The following is a 19,318-nucleotide window of genomic DNA, read 5'->3' on the forward strand; positions in this document are numbered from 1 at the left end:
TGAAGATCGGTGTACCTGTGAGTTTTATCAGCTCCTCTTGGTACCTCTTCTGAGATCAGTTGTGAAGCTGTGAAGCTGGGCTGTTTGTATGATGTAGGCTGTGGGATATAAGTGGTTCCTGGAACTTCCAGCAATACAAAGGGTAGGGGGTAGGGAGTCAGGGGATGATCCCACTCCCTTACCAGGAAGGCCTCCAAGTTTTCAGATCGAATATTACTGTACCTGTCAGTTTTACTGAATTGGCTTGATGTCTCTTCTGATATCAGTCATGAAGCAGCAAAGCGGGGCCATTTACTAGGCAAATACATGGTGGAGGCTTTCTTATCTGAGCAGTTTTAATACCACTTAAACATATTGCTAAATGAATCTTTCTGAAGTGGGACAGTCTCCTCCCGGATGCCTTCTTTGGTCACAATGCAGGTCCTCAGTGGCATCCCAGTGTGTATGTCCTTCTCAGCCACAGAAACGAAGACATCTTTCACCAGCCTCATGATTCTGTCAAAGAAAGTGGGACATGCTCCACATTTTCCATGTTCTTAAAAACAACCTGGTTGTCCAGCAGAGACTGTAATATGGCACTTACTGACCCCCAGTCATGGAGGAGTCTCTCTCTCTGGCAGAATTCTATAGTCACAGCTGTAGACATCTCCCTTTCCTTCTTCAACTAGTCCCCTGATGATACTGTAAACATAGTATGGAGAGACTCTCTCGAATAAAGAACACAGACAGCACTGCAGTGAGTGCCTCTGTAGTCATGCCCTTATTACTGGAATGTCTATACATCTTTAATCATGCTTCAGTAATCTTTGTTAAAGTACAATCTCCATGAAAACCATGACTGCTTCGTCTGTTAATTTATAACATTTGGGGCTGTGCTGTGTGTAAAATGAAAAATCCTTCACTCGAACAACAAACAAATAGAGAAAGTTGCAAAAAATGCAACAAACAAATGCAAAAAGGAGGGAAATAATAAAAACTAGAGCATAAATCAACAACATAGAAACTAAGAAAACAATTCAAAGAATCAAAGAAACCAAGAGCTCTTTGAAAAAATTAACAAGATAGATATAGCCTTAGCTTATATTGGGGAAAAAAGAGAAAATGCCCAAATAAATAGAATCAGAGATGAAAGAGGAGAAAATAAAACAGATCATTGAGAGATTCAAATTATAATGAGATTATTATAAGCAATTTTTTGTTCTTAAGCTTAGAGAAACTAGAAGAAATGGATAGATTCTTAGAGTCATGTAATCTCCCAAAACTAAACAAGGAGTAAGTAGAAAGCCTAAACATGCTAATTACAAGGAAACTGAAACAGTAATTAAGAATCTCCATAGAACAAAAGTCCCTATCCAGATGGGTTTACTGATGAGTTCTATCAAATTTTCAGAGAAGATTTACTACCTTGACTCCTTAAGCTCTTCCAAAACGTTGAAAACATAAGAATCCTTCCTAACACCTTCTATGAAGCTAACATTACACTAATACCCAAAACAAAAGAGACACTTCCAGAAGAGAACCTGAAATCCATCTGAAATTAGATTTCAGAAAAATCTCCCTGATGAATTTCAATGTAAAAATACTTAACAAAATCTTAGCTAACGGAATCCAACAACGTATCAAAAAAAATTCATACACCCTGATCAAGAGGGATTCATCCCAGGGATTCAAGGATGGTTCATCATATGCAAATCAATTAATATAATATGCCACATTAATAAAAGGAAAGATAAAAATCATATGATCTTATCAATTGATAAGAGAAAGCCTTTGATAAGATCCAACATCCACTCATGATAAAATCCCTCAACAAAATAGAGGTGGAAGAAACCCTCCTCAATATAATAAAGGCCATCTATAACAAGCCCACTATAAGTCCCATCCTTAAGAGTAAAAAACTGAAAGAATTCCCTTTGAGGTCAGATACAAGACAAGGACACTCTCTCTTCACTCTATTAAACATAGTATTAGAAGTCCTGGCTACAGCCATCAGGCAAGAAAAACAAATCAAAGGTATCCACATTGGAAAATAACTCAAATTTTCACTATTTTTCAGATGTCATGATTATATACATAGACTACCCTAAAGAGTCCACAAAAAAAACTCCTAGAAAAAATAAACCATATAGCAAAGTGGCTATTTACAAATTCAATACACAAAATTGATCACATCCTTATATATAAAGGATGAATCAAAGGCAAAAGCAATCAAGAGGTCTATCCCATTTAAAACAGTATAAAAAAAATCAAGTATCTAAAAATCAGCTTAACAAGAGATGTAGGAAAGTTATACCATGATAGCTTTAAGTCACTTAAGAAAGATAGAAGATGACCTTAGAAAATAGAGAAATATCCCATGCTCATTGATTGGAAGAATTAATATTATTAAAATGACTATCCTATATAAACTATTATATAGATTCAAAGCAATCCCCATCCAAATCCAGATGACATTCTTCCTGGAACTAGAAAAATCAATAATAAAGTTTATATGAAATCAGAAAAGATCACAAATAGTCAAAGCCATACTAAAAAATAGGAAATTGAGAGGTATCTCATTGCCAATTTGGAACTGTATTCTAAATCTATAATGATCAAAACTGCATGGTATTGGGATAAAGACAGGTCCTCTCTCTGATCAATGGATCAGAATCAAATATCCTATGACACATATGTGGGCAGTTAATTTTCAATAAGGGAGCTGAGAAAATAAAATGGAGTAAAGATAGCCTCTTCAACAAATGGTGCTGGGAAAACTACGTCTAAGAAATTAAAGCTGGATTCATATCTTACCCTCACACAAAAGTCAATTTAAAGTAGATCAGATTCTTGAGATCCCACCAGAAATTATAAAGTACTTTGAGGAAAATACAGGCAGAACAGGCTCAACGTTGTTTTTAGTGATCTGATACCACTGACAAAGGCAACACGCTCAAAAATAAATAAATGGAACTACATAAAATTAAAGAGTTTCTGCATGGCAAAGAAACAAGGACTAAAACTAAAAGACAGAAAACTGAATGGGTAAAAATATTTGCATTCAGCACATCAGATAAAGGTTTGCTATCTCGTAAATATAAAGTACTCATAAAGATCAACAACAGAAATTTTAAACCCTATCAAAAAATGGGGAGAGGAAATGAAATGACACTTTTCAGAGGAATACAGGAGAATGGCCAGTAAATGCATGAAAAAAATGCTTAACATCAGAGAAATCCAGATCAAGACAACAATGAGACCTCTCACACCAGTGAGAATGGCACATATCTAAAATAGTAGGAATAATCTGTGTTGGCAGGAGTGTCAGGGAAAAGGAACTCTCATTCACTGCTGGTGGGAATGTTGCCTGGTACAACCCCTGTGGAAAACATCATGGATAGTTCTCAGTGAATTTAGAATTGAATTGCCATATGACCCAGACATTCCACTTTTGGATATCTACTCCAAGGACATAAAAACACTCTCTCAAAAGGACATATGCATACCATTATTCATTGATGCACTCAGTACAATAACTACATAAAATTAAAGAGTTTCTGCATGGCAAAATAACTAAGATATGAAATCAACCTAGATATCCAATGACAGGTGAACGGATTATGAATACGTGGTGTATATACACAATGTAATAATATGCAGCTGCAAGGAATGATGAAATCATGCAATATTCCGCAACATGGTTGGAACTAGAAGATATATGTAAAGTGAAGTAAGCCAGATGAAAAACACAGGGTGATCTCACTTACCTGTGATATATAGAGTAACTGTAAAAGAAATATACTATAATAAAAGAGGATGCCTAGATCACCCAGTGTTTAGAGGGAGAAAGACAGAGAAGGAAAGAAATACAGGGTGGGGAAGAGAACCGGAAATAATGGGTAAATGACCAACACCCAAATATAGTTCAACAGGAGAGCATCTACCTTGCATTTATTTAAGATCAGAGCAAAGGAGCAAGCTAATTAAGTTGCATGGACTGAAACAGGGTCACAGAAACAATGAGTCTGTATGGAACTTGAAGAAAATTATATTAATCATTGACTGTACCAATTATTATATATGTTAGCAACCATGTTAGCAATCATCTTATATGCTGAATGAAAAATGCTCCCCCTAGAAACATGTAGCCTGTAACTAGCCTAAAAAAGGCTCGTGAACTCTGTTCAAGGCTCGACTCTTTCTGATGGTTGCCAGAATACATAATTAAACTGAGAGGCCCTCCCTCTTATTTCTCAAATTACCAATCTGTTTCTTAGCCATATTCCTGTAACTGTTTGATTAATTTTTGCAAAGTCCTCTCTAACTGATAATACATAAATGTAGAGCAATAAGAGTGAAACTTGCTAATCCTGCTCTATTTTTCTTAGTCCTTTGTTGTTAATAAGCTGGTGCTATTTGAGTTCTTCCTTTGTGTAAAAACAATCCAGAGATAACTCTTACATAGACACTAAGAGAAAGGGAAAAAGAGAAACGAAAGAGAAAGACAGAGGGTTCTCATTTCTTCTTTTAATTCCAGTTACCATAATTTACAATTTTACAAACTGTCAATGGTAGAGTTCCATGTGTATAATATTTTAATACATATCCACCATCAGAATACCTGTTTCCCTCCTCCATTTTCCCAGGGTCCCTGCTAACCCCCCCCCCCCCCACCAATATCCCCATCCACTTCCCACATCTTACTATTCTGGTAAGCTCTGTTCTATAAATTAGTTCTTAGATTTGGTTGTTTTTGCCTGTTTGTTGTTTCCTTACTATGGGGTTTTTATATCCCACATAAGAGAAAGTTAATTATGTATCTGTCCCCTTTTTTGCTAACTTTATTCGGCATTCCAGATCCATTTGCTTAGTGGCAAACTGCATGATTTTGCCGTTTCTTATAGTTGAGAGGTGTATCATATTTTTTTATCCAGTCATCTGTTTTTGACAGTTGTTTCCAGATTTTGGCTATTGTAAATAGTTCTGCAATAAACAAAGTGTGCAAAATGTCTTTTCTGAGTAGAGTTTTTGCCCTTTGAGTAGTTGCCTAGAACTGCTAGATCATACGCAAACTCAATTTTTAGGTGTTTTGAGAAGTGTTCCTGTTGTTTTTCCAAAAGGTTTAACTAGTCAACATTCCCACCAGCAGTGGATAAGGGTTCCTTTCACCCCATATCCATACCAAGACTGGTTTTTCTTGTTCATGTGATATGTGCCAGTCACACTAGTATGAAATTCGTTGTTATTTTGATTAGCATTTCTCTGGTGATCAGTAATGCAGAGCATTTTTTCATATACCTCTTAGTCATACATACGTATGTCCTCTTTTAGGAAGTTCCTGTTCCTCTCTTCTCCCCATTTTTGATGGGTTTTTTTGTTCATCCGTTTTTGTTAAGTTTTACCAGTGCTTTATAGATCTTGGAAATCAATTCTTTTCCAGATGGTGGGGGGGGGGGGGGAATATTCTTAAAAAATCCCATTCACGATTACACTTCAAAAAATCAAATAACTTTAAATCAACTTAAACAAAAGAGTTGGAAGACATATAAATAAAACTATAAATCACTACTAAAAATGTTAAAAGAAGAAACATGGAAATGGAAACACATCCCCCGCTCATGGATTGAAAGGATTACCACTGTCAAAATGACAATCCTACCCAAAGTGCTATAGAGATTCAGTACAACCCCCATAAAAATACCCATGACTTTTTAAAAAGCATAAAGCTAAAGCTGTTGAAATTTATATGAAGTAGTATTAGGGGCCCTGTCTTTATTATACCATAGTATCTATCTGACCTTCTGCTATTTGTTCCATCATCCCAGGTGAGGCTTGTCTCTGGCACTTATCACTAGGTTTATTCCAGAATAGGAGGCAGAACCCATCCCTACTGGGTGGGTTCCAGCAGCCTCCACACTTACTCTGAACCTTATTAAGGACCCGCACCATAGCTCCTGAAGACAGATGTATTTAATAAATTTCATGCTGCTCGGTTATCTTCCCTGTCATTCTGTGAGGATGGGCAGAGAAGAGAGTGCAATCTCCAGCTTAATCCCTCAGTATCTTCTAGGGCTGGGAATTGTATTGGAGTAGTATTAGGGGAAACATGTAGAAGCCCACCAAGCTCCATGAGTGAAAACAATATCCCCAAAGGCATAAACAACACCAGTAAATGTTCCATGTCTTCAGTGACACTATGATGAGGATATTCAATGAGTTCAAAGAAACAATAGCACAGGTAGTCAGCAAAGCACAAGAAAGTATGAAAATTAAAATGAAAAAAACTACTACAGTCAGAAATGAAGACTATGATAGGTGATATTTTAAAAAGTCAGTCACTCTGAACAGCAGAATAACAGAAGATGAACAAAACATCAAGGAGCTCCAAGTGAGGAAGAAACTACTAGGAAACAGCAGAAGGATAAAAATAGCCTAAAAAGAAATGAACAACATACCAGAGAACTACGGGATGACTTCAAGAAGAATATAAGAAACATTGGGGTCCCTGAAGAACAGGAAGGAAAATGTGATGAAGAAATAGTAATTAATCATGGATAAGAACTTCCCAGAGTTGATAATTACAGGCACCAAGATCCAAGAGGCTCAGAGAGTCCCAGTGAAAACAGACCCAATTAGGAAAACTCTAAGACATATTATACTCAAAATGACAAAATCCAAAGATAGATAAAGAATATTGAATGCAGCAAGATCAAGAAAGGAACTTCTATAAAAAGGAAAGCCAGTTAGATGTATAGATCTATCAAAAGAGTTCTAGAAGAATGATAGGATATAGTACAAAAACTCAACAAACTGAAACCTTTCCAAGAATACTCTGTCCAGCTAGATTCTCATTCAGTTCATTCAGTTCATTTTTTCAGATCTGAAGAAACCGTACAGAGCTTCATGGACAGAAAACAGCTTGAGAACTCCTACATTTTCATAAGTTTTACATGAAGTATTAAAAGAACTCTCCTTTAAAGGATAGGAGAAACTGCCCATCATGTGGCATTGAGTATGGCACTCACTAAAGGCACATATGATTGTCCTGTAATAGATTAAGAAAGGCTAAAAACATAGCAATACATTATCACAAATTTACTTATTGATTTATTTTCTGATAATTCTATTTGTTAATCCTTTAAGTTTTGCCTGGACCAAGTAACATGAAATAAAATTTGTTATGTGCCTGCCAAGGGATGTAGGCTGGGGAATAGGAGGGAACCTGGAGATACTGGTTTAGAGAAGGAGATATTGGTGGTGGGACTGGAGTTGAAATGTTATGTGCCTGAAACAACTCTACTATGAACAATTTTGTAAACCACAGTATCTCAATAAAAATTCCTGGAAAAAAGAGAAATTTATATGGAATAATAAAAAAAAACCTTGAATAACCCAAGTAATCCTCAGAGAAAGAACACAGGGGTACCAGAGCAATAGCACAGTAGGTAGGCACTTGCATTGCATGTGGGCGACCTAGGTTGGATCCCTCCAGTCTAATATGGTCCCCCAAAACCATAAGGAGTGATTCCCAAGTGCGGAGTAACCAGGAGTAACCCCTGAGCACCACCAGGGGTGCCCCACACACACAAAGACAATGGAAAGTTTTCCTTTTTCCAATATTAAATTTTATTATAAAGTAATCAAAACAGTGTAGTTCTAGAAAAAAGATAGATTCTCAGACCAATGGAATAGAACTGAGAACTCAGACACATTCTCAGGTATACAGTGACATAATCTTAGACAAGGAACTAAGAGCATGAAGTGAAGCAAATTCTCTTCAGCAAATGGCGTGGGGAAAACTGGTAACAATCACACACTGAAAAAAGAAGATGACATTGGCGGTGTATAATGTACACTGGTAGAGGCATGAGTGTTTCATGAAACTCAATCATGAAAGCTTTGTAACTGTATCTCATGGTGATTGAATAAAAAAATAAAATAAAATGAGAACAAATAAATCTCATAAGAGAGTTACAAGCTGCAGAGATGTCTTCAGATGTGACACCAGGGTTCCCAGAGGGAAACTGGTGAGTCCAACACCAGCCCCAGTAGAGCTCTGGCAGCTGAAAACCTCCAGAACCCATGCTCACAGCTCATCTCCACAGATTCGGGATGAGTCTCCCACACATGAGAATGAATCTGCTGAAATTCATTGTGACCAAAATGACCAAAATTTTGTGACCAAAATCTCGAGGCTCTCGTGGAGTTGGGAATGGGTAATCTCCCCGCATTCCCCTGTCTTTCCTGAAGCCTGGCACCGCAAACTGCCTCCAGTGCCATATAACCTCATTAACGGCTATGGTCCAGAAACTCACAAATAAATCTCAAAGACAGCACAAAGCTGCAGAGATGCTTCGGATCCCAAAGTCATTTCCAGTTGTATCACGCTATTTAAAATTTTAGAATCCCTGAAGAGATTTCATACTCTACTGAAACTGATGTACCAAGAGTAGCACACCACATTTGATGGGGTTAAGGTAGAAGGCAATCAATCACGATCCTAAAATAAAAAATAAATATTAGCACACATGGCTCAACATGTAATAACATGTTAGTAATGTAACAGAATCTCTCATACAAGGGCTTCTAGGTTGAGATAAAACAATCTTCGTACATTTTCCTTTAAGGACACTTTTTTGGGTCATTTTTAATGCATTATTCATAACAAACCATATAAAATAAATTGTTTAGGGCCTTCTTTGGGGGCAAGATTGGGTGGTGTTGGGAAAATTAAAACTAATGATGCTGGGAAGGTGTTATGGTGGTGGGATTGGTGATGGAATATTGAATGTAATAAGTTACTGTGAACAACTTATAAAATAAAATAAAATTGGAGAAATAAATAAAGAATAATTCAGACCCCTTTATCATACGAAGGTCAATTCAAGTACCTTGACATCAGACCTGAATCCATAAATTACACTGAGGAAAGCACAGGCATAAGTCTTCATGACACTGAATGTAGAGGTTTCTTTTCTTTTCTTCTTCTTTTTTTTAATTGAAACATTGTGAGAGCAGTTACAAAGTTTTCAGTTTAAGTCTCGGTAACACAATGGTGAAACACTTGACCTTTCACCAGAGCACAATTTCCACCACCAAAAACCCTAGTATCCCCCTCATCCCACACCCTCCCCCTACCTGTGTGGCAGACGATTTCCACGTTACTCTCTCTCTACTTTGATTACATTCAATATTTCAACACCAAACCCACCATTATTATTTGGGATTTTACTCCAACACTCAGATCTGCTGAAAAGGCAACATTAGACTGTTTTCTAGTGCTGATTATGAATTGCATATGATGATTCACGGCCGCTATTGTGGCCATGCAATTTTGGAATTCTGAAGTTTTAATAATTAAATCTTGAGGAATTTCTGCCAAAAGCTGCTGTGTTCTGAGCTTTGTTTCTGAGTCTCTGGGATCATGGCCAATGCAGCTCGATCAGCAGCCAGAGGGCATATTTGTGGGTGGCAAATTGGGGTCTCGTGAGGGGGGCAGGCTGGCTCTGCCCCCATCCCATGAGGTCCCGCGTTCCTCGTCACTGTGGGCCCCTCCCTGGCTGTCCATAGGCCTCTGGAAGATGGCGGCAGCGACCGAGTCACCAGGGAAAACAGGTCAAGGCACAAAACCCATTCCCACCTGGGGTGGTCTGGCACCAGAAACCTAATGCATAGATCGGATGCATTTCTGCCAAACGCCTCTGGGTTCCGAGCTTTGGAATCTAGAGGTTTCTTCGGTGATTCACTGCTACTGGCCAAGTAAATGGAAGCAAAGGAAAGCACATGGGGTTAAATTAAGACACTTTTGCACTGCAAAAGAAATAATTTTACCCCTTTAGTTAAGCTGATCTGAGATACTTGATTTTTCTGAGGGACAATTGTGAACAGGATTTTTTGAAATATCACTTTCTTCTCTTTCATTATTTGCATATAAGAAAGTCATGGACTTTTGGGTATTGATTTTGTAACTACACTACAAAGAAAATTACAAAAACTACAAAATGCTACTTCAAGAAATAAAAAGGGATATGTGAAAATGGAGACATATCCCCTGCTCAAGGATCAGAAGAATTAACATTGCGAAAATGGCTATATGCCCCCAAAGCATTATACAGATTCAATGCAGTGCCCATAAGAATATCCATGGCAATTTTTCAAATAAATAGATCCTGAAATTCATATGGAATAATAAACCCCCACAAATGGCTAAAGCAATTCTTGATAAAAAGAAGATGGGAGGCATCACCTTCTCCAACTTCAAACTCTATGATAAAGCTGTAGTAATTAAAACAGCATGGTATTGGCATAAAGACAGACTTGCAGATCAATGGAACAGAGTTGAATATCCTGAAATGGACCCTCAATATATATGATTACTTAATCTTTGGGAAATAGGCAAGAAAAAACACAATAGTGTTAGAACATTGTATGACTTTAAATCCAATCAAGAATAACTTTGCAACTGTGTCCAGTAAAGTTACAGCACCTGAAAATTATTGCTTCAGAAAAAAAAATTTTTAATTTAATGTCCTGCTTTTGGTTAAGAGTCATAGAGAATGGGAGTTGGAGTAATATTGTAGTGACCCCAGATCAATTCATGGGCCCCTGAGCAGCACGGGAAGAGAACCCCAACCACCACAATTAGATAGTTTCTTCCTCTTTTTGTGGTGCAAGGAATCGAATCCAGGGCCTTACCACACAAGGCATGTGTTCGACCACTGAGCCACATTCCCAGGCCTTACATAGCATCTCTTGATATTACTAGACAATGCAGTGAAAGGAAAGGATAAGCTCAGGGATTTCAATTCCCAGTTCAAGTGAGGTTTAAGTGAGGTTTAATTTTGTGCCCTGAAGAAATCCTTATTTTCCAAAAGCATGAGGGTGATATTACTGAAAATTAAACACAAAATCTCATCCCAAATTTGGTTGAATTATAACGCATATCAAATTTCAAGCCTCTCAAAATGTCTATGTTAAAGTGAGAACTTAATTGGAATGAATGGGATACTTTTCATTAGTATAGGGACATGTGAAAAGACACTCACAAAGTTGGAAACAATTAATCACTAAGTTCTAATGAGCTCTACCAGGAGAAAAGGTCTTTCTATACCTTGTGGCAGCAGAATCCTACACTCATTGGTAGCAGCCTCCCCAAACCACAGGATAATCAGCATTTCCACCAGCTTTTCCATCTGAGGAAATTCTCATGGCCTAGTAAACTGTTATAAATATTTCCAAGAATGATAACACTGATTCTCTTAGGACCAATCAACACCAACCTGTTTGCTTCCAGACCTAGACTCAGTCCCAATAGACCCCTAAAAGAGAAGCACAGAAATGAACTATGAAGAGGTGTGGTACACTCCAAAAGGATCAAATTTTGTGTTCATATAAACTGAAATCCAGGTATTACAAATAGGAATAGATAATAAGGATGTGGGATAATCATGGAAGGAACATCAAGTTGAATTAGGTTAGTATGGGTTCTCTAAGTAAGATTCTGCATATCATGTTACATGCTCAAGAATTGGAAAGGGGCTCTAACAATTAGTTTTACTGACTGACTGAAACCAGGACCAAAAAGTGGCCTATGGTGAGAAAACTGGAGATGCTGCACTTACCTGAATTTAATATAGGTATCAAAGGTCAATGTCTCCACTTGTCTGCCATAAGCAATGTGGGCATGGCTATCATATGTATAGCAGAGTTGGGGCATTTATTAAAATTCAATCACTCATAGGGATCTCAGGAGACCATGTATGATGCTGGGGATTAAACCTGAGTCAGTGGGTTGGAGCAATAGCACAGCGGGTAGGGTGTTTGTCTTGCACGCAGCCAATCCAGGTTCGATTCCCAGCATCCCATATGGTCCCCTGAGCATCGCCAGGGGTAATTCCTGAGTGCAGAACCAGGAGTAACCCCTGTGCATTGCCGGTTGTGACACAAAAAGCAAAAAAAAAAAAAAGTTAAAAAAAATAAACTTGACTCAGTCAAGAGCAAGGCAAATGCCCTATCCACTATATTATCTCTCCAGCCCCAGGATAGCCAGTTTAATCCTGATATTCTAGAAGTGAGACATTTTTTAATGTCAGGGGCTAGAGCAACAGTACAGCATTTTCCTTGCATGTGGCCAGTCCAGGCTCAATCCCTGAAACCCATATGATCACCCGAGCCTGCCAGGAGTGATCCCTAAGCACAGAGCCAGGAGTGAAGACTGAGAGCAGGGCTAAGAGCACTGCTGGGTGAAGCCAAAAAAAAAAAAAGTCTGCTAACTCACTTGATCAGTATAAGCATAAAACTTCTAGTTCAGGTGAACATATGCCACAATGTAGAAAATCAGTCCAACAAGAATTCATGGTGCTTCCATTTAAGTAAGATTTCTATGGCTCCAGTGGTATGGGGAATGTGAAGCATTCCTCCTAAAGATGGGAATATCTCCTTTATCCATGGTTGATTCTGAAAATCAAAAAAGCAGTACACTAGGCATCTTTGGATTTTGGAGGCAGCAAATCTCTCATTTCAGCTTGTTGCTCTGACTCATATAACAAGTGACCTAAAAAGTTGCCAATTTTGAACAAGGCCCCAAACAGAATGTGACAGATCTGAGCTGCTGGTAAGCAGCAACGCTTCTTGAACCGGGTGATCCAACAGATTCCATGTGCTTAAAGTGCCAACAACACGGAGCAGTTTAAGAGCACTTTAGAGGTTCTTCGGGTAATCTGAAAGACCGTTAGAATTTTGAGCAAAGTTCTACTAGCCTCAGTAATTAACTACTCCCTTTGCTAAAGGACTGTTGGCCAGCTAGTCAACCTCAGTGGAGGTTGAATGCTTGACCACAAATCCCCAAATTCCCTTGTGAACCGTGCTGACCATCATAAATTGGGTTATATGATGCAGCAAATAGCCATAAAGTCAGGCATGAATAGCTTCACTCAATCATCAAATTTATTCATATGAAGAAATAAATAAGTTACATGAAAAAATAGCCCAAATGTCCATAGACCTATTCATGTTATAATACCTATTCTCTCCCTGGCTGAATCTATGACTTTCTGAGGAGTTCTTTGTGATCAGTAAACAGAGAAAGAACAGAGCATATTTTATATATGATTCTGCACAATATGCAGAAGCTACCCAAATGTGGACAGTGTCCAAAAGATGCAGCCCCTGTCCCTTCCTGGAACATTGCCTAAGGGAAATAATGAAAGTAAATCATCCCACAGGGAAGAACGTCAAGCAATGCTCCTAACTATTCATTTTTCTTGGAAACAGATTTGACCATTCATGAAATTATCTGCAAATATGTGTCCAATAGTTTAGATGATCAAAACTTGGAAAGAACATGACTGAAAAACTTGCAAGATTTGTAGAATAGACCTCTCTGAATGGACAAAAACCATGAAGATATATATGTTCCATATCAGTAGATGAGTATTTTTAATAATCATTCTGTGGATATCAATAAACCTATTTCCATAGTCATCCCTGTATTGCACAGTTGCTCATAGCCACTTGCAGTGGCAGGCAAAGAGGCTATGCCTAGGCTCAACTCCTACTCACCAAGGCCATTTTGTGTGTGTGTGTGCTGTGTTTGCACGTGCATGTGAGTGTCTGCATATGTGTGTGTGCATGTATTACTGTGGCTGAGTTCCCAATCTACCATCATCAAAGACCAACACTGAATCCTCATTATGATACCATTCCCCTAGGTGATCTACTGTGGCATATTGATTACTCTGAACAATTTCCATAACAGAAATGGAAGCAGTTTTGTACTTATTGGAATAGACACTTTCAGGACATATTTTTGCCTTTCCTGCTTGGAATACTTCTGCCAAAACTACCACCTGGTGTTCCATAGTGCACTTCCTGATCAAATAACTCACCTTCCAGCAAAAAAGTGCAGCAGTAAGCTCATGCTCATCAAATTTACTGACTTACTATATTCTCTATCATCCTGAAAGAGATGGTTTGGGAGAATGATGAAAATTGTTACCGCCTAGTTAGGTACCTTTTAAGGCTGGAGTACCTTTTGGATTCTTCAGAAGATTCTGATTAGCACTGATATTTCTTGGTTATCTTTCTCTGATAGTCACGATTCTTAAGTATCACTTACTATTACCCCTACTGCTCACTGGCAATTTTTGCTTTCATTTCTCACAACTCTGTGTCATGTTGCCCTAGAGTCTTTAGTTCCAGAAGGAGGAATGCATGCCCTAAACACAATTATTCATTTGAATTGGAAGTTAAAGCTGTCACCTGACCATTTGGAGTTCCTCAGTACTCTGAACAATAGGTATAGAAGGAACTTACTGTGCTGGTGTATTGATTAATTCTGACCTCCAAATAGAAATAAAACTATTAAGAGTATTCTGAAATACATGAGATACCTGAGAACATCTCTTTATTCTTTAAGTAAGGCCAATGATAAAAATCATTCCACTGGGGCTGGAGTGATAGCACAGTGCATAGGGTGTTTGCCTTGCATGCGGCCGACCCGAGTTCGATTCCCAGCATACGAAATGATCCCCCGAGCACCACCAGGAGTAATTCCTGAGTGCAGAGCCAGAAATAACCCCTGAGCATCAATCTATGTGACCCAAAAAGAAACAAACAAACAAACAAATAATTCCACTAAAGAATTATGACCAGTTTAGGTGCTTACTGAAGGCAAAGGGAACACAGAATAGATAGTAAGAGAAAGTAGTTTTAAATTCCAGCCACAAGGCCAGTTAGAGAAATAAGGACTATAATCACCATAAGTATTTCCTTCTTGTTATAAATGTTTGTGTGTGTGTGTGTGTGTGAGAGAGAGAGAGAGAGAGAGAGAGAGAGAGAGAGAGAGAGAGAGAAACAGAGAGAGACACAGAGAGAGACAGAGAGAGAATAAGTCTAGAGGATGGAGAGTTAGTATAATGGGTAAGGCACTTCTCTTGCACAGAGCCAATCCAGGTTCAATCCCTGCCATCCCATTTGGTTCCCCAAGCACTTCCAGGACTGACTCCTAAGCAATGAGTCAGGAGTAAGCCCTGAGCACAGCTGGATGTGGCCTAAAAGAAAAATTTAAAAAATACTGGGGCTGGAGCAGTGGGTAGGGTATTAGTCTTGCACATGGTCAGATTCTATCTCTGGCACCCCATATAGTCTCCTGAGCCTAGCAGGAGTGATCCCTGAGCACCAGAAGTGATCCCTGACTGCAGAGCCAAGAGTAATCCCTGAGTACTGCAGGTGTGGCCCCAAAACAGAAACAGTAAAATAAAAAAAAAAGCAAAACAAGTGACATACTTTTTTTTTGGTGGTGGGGTGGGGGAAATACTACAAATCTAAAGAAATCAAAAACAACATGGTATTGGAATAAAAAACAGATACACAGATCAATGGAACAGAACTGAGAGAAATAAACCCATATGTACACAGTTAAATCACAGTAAAAGAACTAAAAGATTAGGGAAATTTTCTTCAATAAATGGAGTTAGAGAAATTAAACAACCATATGCAAAGTAATAAAATGTAATCTATTAATTGCATAAAATAAAGTAAAATGATTTTATGCCAGGCATAAAAATAAATCCAAAATGCAATAAATATTTAAAAGAGGTACCTGAAATCATAAAATCCATCGAAGAAAACATAACTGGTAAGATCTTTGACATCAGCACGAAGCTGTCTTTATAAATATATATCCAAAAGCAAGAAAAACAAAAATGAAAAGAAATGGGACTATATATATCAAAACAAAACACTTTTTCAATATGAAAGAAACCATCATCAAAATTTAACAATAATATAGTAACTTATCTTTTGTCTAAAATATTAGCAAATGACAGAAGATAGTTGTAAATCATATGGAACAAGGAACTGATATCTAAAATGTTGTCCAACTTATCCAACACAACAAAAATAAAATAATTCAATTAAACAATGGACAGAAAATCTAAAGACATTTCACCAAAGAAGACAAATAAATGGCCATAAGCACATGAAAAGATGTTCATCATCACTTATCATTAGGAAAATGCAAATGAAAACCACAATGGCATCACTTCACACTAGTTAGAATGGTTATTAATAAAAATATAAGAAACAGATGTGTCAGCAAAGATGCAAAGAAAAAAGAAACTTTATATTCTTGGTGAATATATAAAGAGAGCAACCACCAACACTTATGCAGTTGGAAATATGTTGCATAATTTATATTATATTATGGTCACGGTCACGGTCCTCCCGTTGTTCATCGATTTGCTCGAGCGGGCCCAGTAACGTCTCCATCATGAGACTTGTTACTGTGTTTGGCATATCGAATACGTCACCGGTAGCTTGCCAGGCTCTGCCGTGCGGGCGAGATGCTCTCGGTAGCTTGCCGGGCTCTCCGAGAGGGGCGGAGGAATCGAACTAGGGTCGGCCATGTTGGCCGCTTGTAAGGCAAATGCCCTACCGCTGTGCTATCGCTCCAGCCTATATTATACTATATAATTGGAAATAGAAAAGTTTTATATATTAAAATTCATGGAAACATGCACCAAAAAGATACTGATTTTACAATGCAGTACATTTTATTAATTTTCTGGTGCCAGGTATCAAACCCAAGTCCTACTAATTATTTTGGGGTTTGGGGGGTTGAGGGGTTTGGTCACTCCCAGTAATGTTCAGAACTTAATCCTGGCTCTGCAGTCAGGAGTCACTCTTGGGAATACTTAGGGGACCATATGGGATGCCAGGGATAGAACTCAGGTTGATCACATGCAAGGCAAACATCTTGCTCTCTGTACTATCTCTCCAGCCCAAGCCTACTAATTAAAGACCAGTAGAGAATGGAGAATGACCAAATGCAAGGTGCAGTCCTTGTTCAAATATGGATTCAAATAAACCAGCTAAATTGAGGAAAATATGAATACAAATTGTTAAAGACTATTACTATTTTACCACAGTAAAATAAGAATTTTTAGTATATATGCTGCCAAAGCGAGCACAGATGAACAACGGGAGGACAGTGACAGTGACAAAATAAGAATATTTTTAGTGAATGGTTCCATAAATTTTAATATGTAAAATCTTCCATACCATATAATATACCATATAATATACTATACCTAATAACATTAAAAATGAGGTAGGTATGTTATTTAAAGTTCTTTTCTGTTAGGGAAACACACTCAAATATCTCAAAGTAAAACTATATGACACCACAGATTTAGATAATAGAATAAAAATGGAATTTTGTGTCTTCATTCACTGCTGTGTCTTCTATACCTAGAAGTATTAAGATAAATGGCACATAGTATCACTTGATCACTTGATCACTTAACATCCCATTACTCATCTATTTGCTCAAGCGGGCACCAGTAACGTCTCCATTCATCCTTGTCGCATGCTATTGTGGCCCAATGGCGTCTGCTTGTTCTAGGAACACAAAGAGCCTCAAACCGATCATTCAGGGTCTTGATGAAGAAGTCTGGCCATCTTGTAGGTGGGTGGCCATGTGATCTTTTGATGACCCATGGAATCCAGTCAGTAATAGCTCTAGTCCAGCGGTTGTCTCCAAATCTCATTACATGTCCAGCCCATCTGATTTTCGACACTTTGGCATCCCTGATTCTCGATCGCTGAAGGAGGTCGAAATCCAGATTCTTTCTCTCACTAGAGTGAAGAATGATACTCCAAGCATAGCTCTTTCGATTCCTCTTTGGGAGACCTGAATAGCGTTCTCATCCTGTTTTTGTAGGGCCCAGGTCTCTGAGGCTTATGTTAATGCAGAAAAAATAGTGGAATCAAAGAGATGTGCCTGGAGCCAGAGATTCTTCATCCTCAGGCTATTTCTTCAATGCTCTTGAAGGCGGTCCAAGCCGCTCTCTTCCTCCTGCGCAACTCGGGTGCCAGGTCATTCATCATGTTGACTTCTCAACCTAGATACACATAACTGTTGCATTTGGAGATGTTCGTTCCATTGAGAGTGAATGGAACGTCAGGAACGAGACCGTTTCTCATAAACATTGTCTTCGTGAGATTCAGCTGTAGTCCGACCTTTCCACACTCATGGTTGAAGTCAGCCAACATCTGTGCCACTTGGCTAATATTTGGTGTTATTAGAACGATGTCATCAGTGAAGCGGAGGTGGTGTAGTTGCTGACCATCTATCTTTACTCCCATTTCTTCCCATTCCAGTCATCACATGATGTTCTCAAGGGTGGCACTGAAGAGTTTCAGTGAAATGGTATCATCCTGCCGAACCCCTCTCTTGACATGGATGATCACTTCCTTGTAGAATGGTGAGATCCTGGTAGTGAATCCATAATACCGCTCATGGAGAATCCTGATGTATTGAGTTTGGCTAGGGCTTCGATGACCACTTCAGTCTCAACAGAATCAAAGGTCTTCTTTAAATCAATGAACGTTAGACAGAGTGGCATCTTGAACTCCTGAGAAACCTCAATGATCTTGGTTATCGTGTGGATATAGTCAATTGTGCTGAATCCTTTTCGGAACCTGGATAGCTCGCATGGTTGTCCTTCATCTAGTGTTCTGTCAATCCTATTCAGGATGACTCTAGGAAATCGTCCTGGAGTATGGCAGTGGCTGGGTATTGGAGGTAGTGGAGGTCTGCTTATGAGGTATTTATCTGGTACTGGTAGGGTGAGTCTTCTGTGTGTAATCCCTGGGTCACCTGAGGTTGGTGGAAGGAGACAGGGCAGGGTAGGTGGGGCTTCTGGTATTAATCCCTTGGTCCTGGAGACTGGTGGGAGTACGCAGAGGTTCTCTGTTCCTGGGTCCCATTGAGCCTGGAGTCCAAGGGCTTCACTCGAGTGTAAGTCTTGGCCTGAGCATCCCGAAAGGTGCTGGAGCGTGGCAGCGGCTGGATAGTGGAGGTAGTGGAGGAATCGGAATCCGCAGGGAGGATCCGGGGGAATCAAGATGCCCGAGAATGACCTCCAGCAGCGCTGCCCACTGAGCCCGGGCCCGCGTACTGCCCAGGCGGCCCCCTGGCATGGGCGAGTGTGGCAGGCAGCCCAAGCATCCGAGCCTGCAGGAGGGCTGCGGTGGCAGACGCAGGCACAGCCGCCATCAACGGGATGCTGCTGTACAACCGTTTCCATGCTCCACCCGTGCCGCCAGCGCCCATGCTCCCACCTGAGCTTCTGCCACAGCCGCTGCCCCCTCTGCACACAGAATATTATCAGCAAATATCAGGTGAATGCATGAAGGTCTATTCAATATTATGCTGTTGTTATCTTACAAACTGCTCCATACACATGACTTGATCAGTATCCCTGATTGTTAGCTCTACTATCACTCCTAATTTCTGATATTTAGTTCCACAAATGCTTGTTGTCTAAAATCCTGC

The 19,318-nt window shown here is 39.1% G+C and overlaps 1 pseudogene; it reads right to left on the reverse strand.

The window, feature by feature from the left end:
* Positions 1-335: 335 nt before the first annotated feature.
* On the reverse strand, positions 336-19,096 carry LOC130024151 (proteasome subunit beta type-1-like; annotated as a pseudogene).
* Positions 19,097-19,318: the final 222 nt, after the last annotated feature.

Source organism: Sorex fumeus, unplaced genomic scaffold (assembly GCF_029834395.1).
Source record: "Sorex fumeus unplaced genomic scaffold, SorFum_2.1 ptg000028l, whole genome shotgun sequence".
In the NCBI taxonomy this organism is placed as follows: domain Eukaryota; kingdom Metazoa; phylum Chordata; class Mammalia; order Eulipotyphla; family Soricidae; genus Sorex; species Sorex fumeus.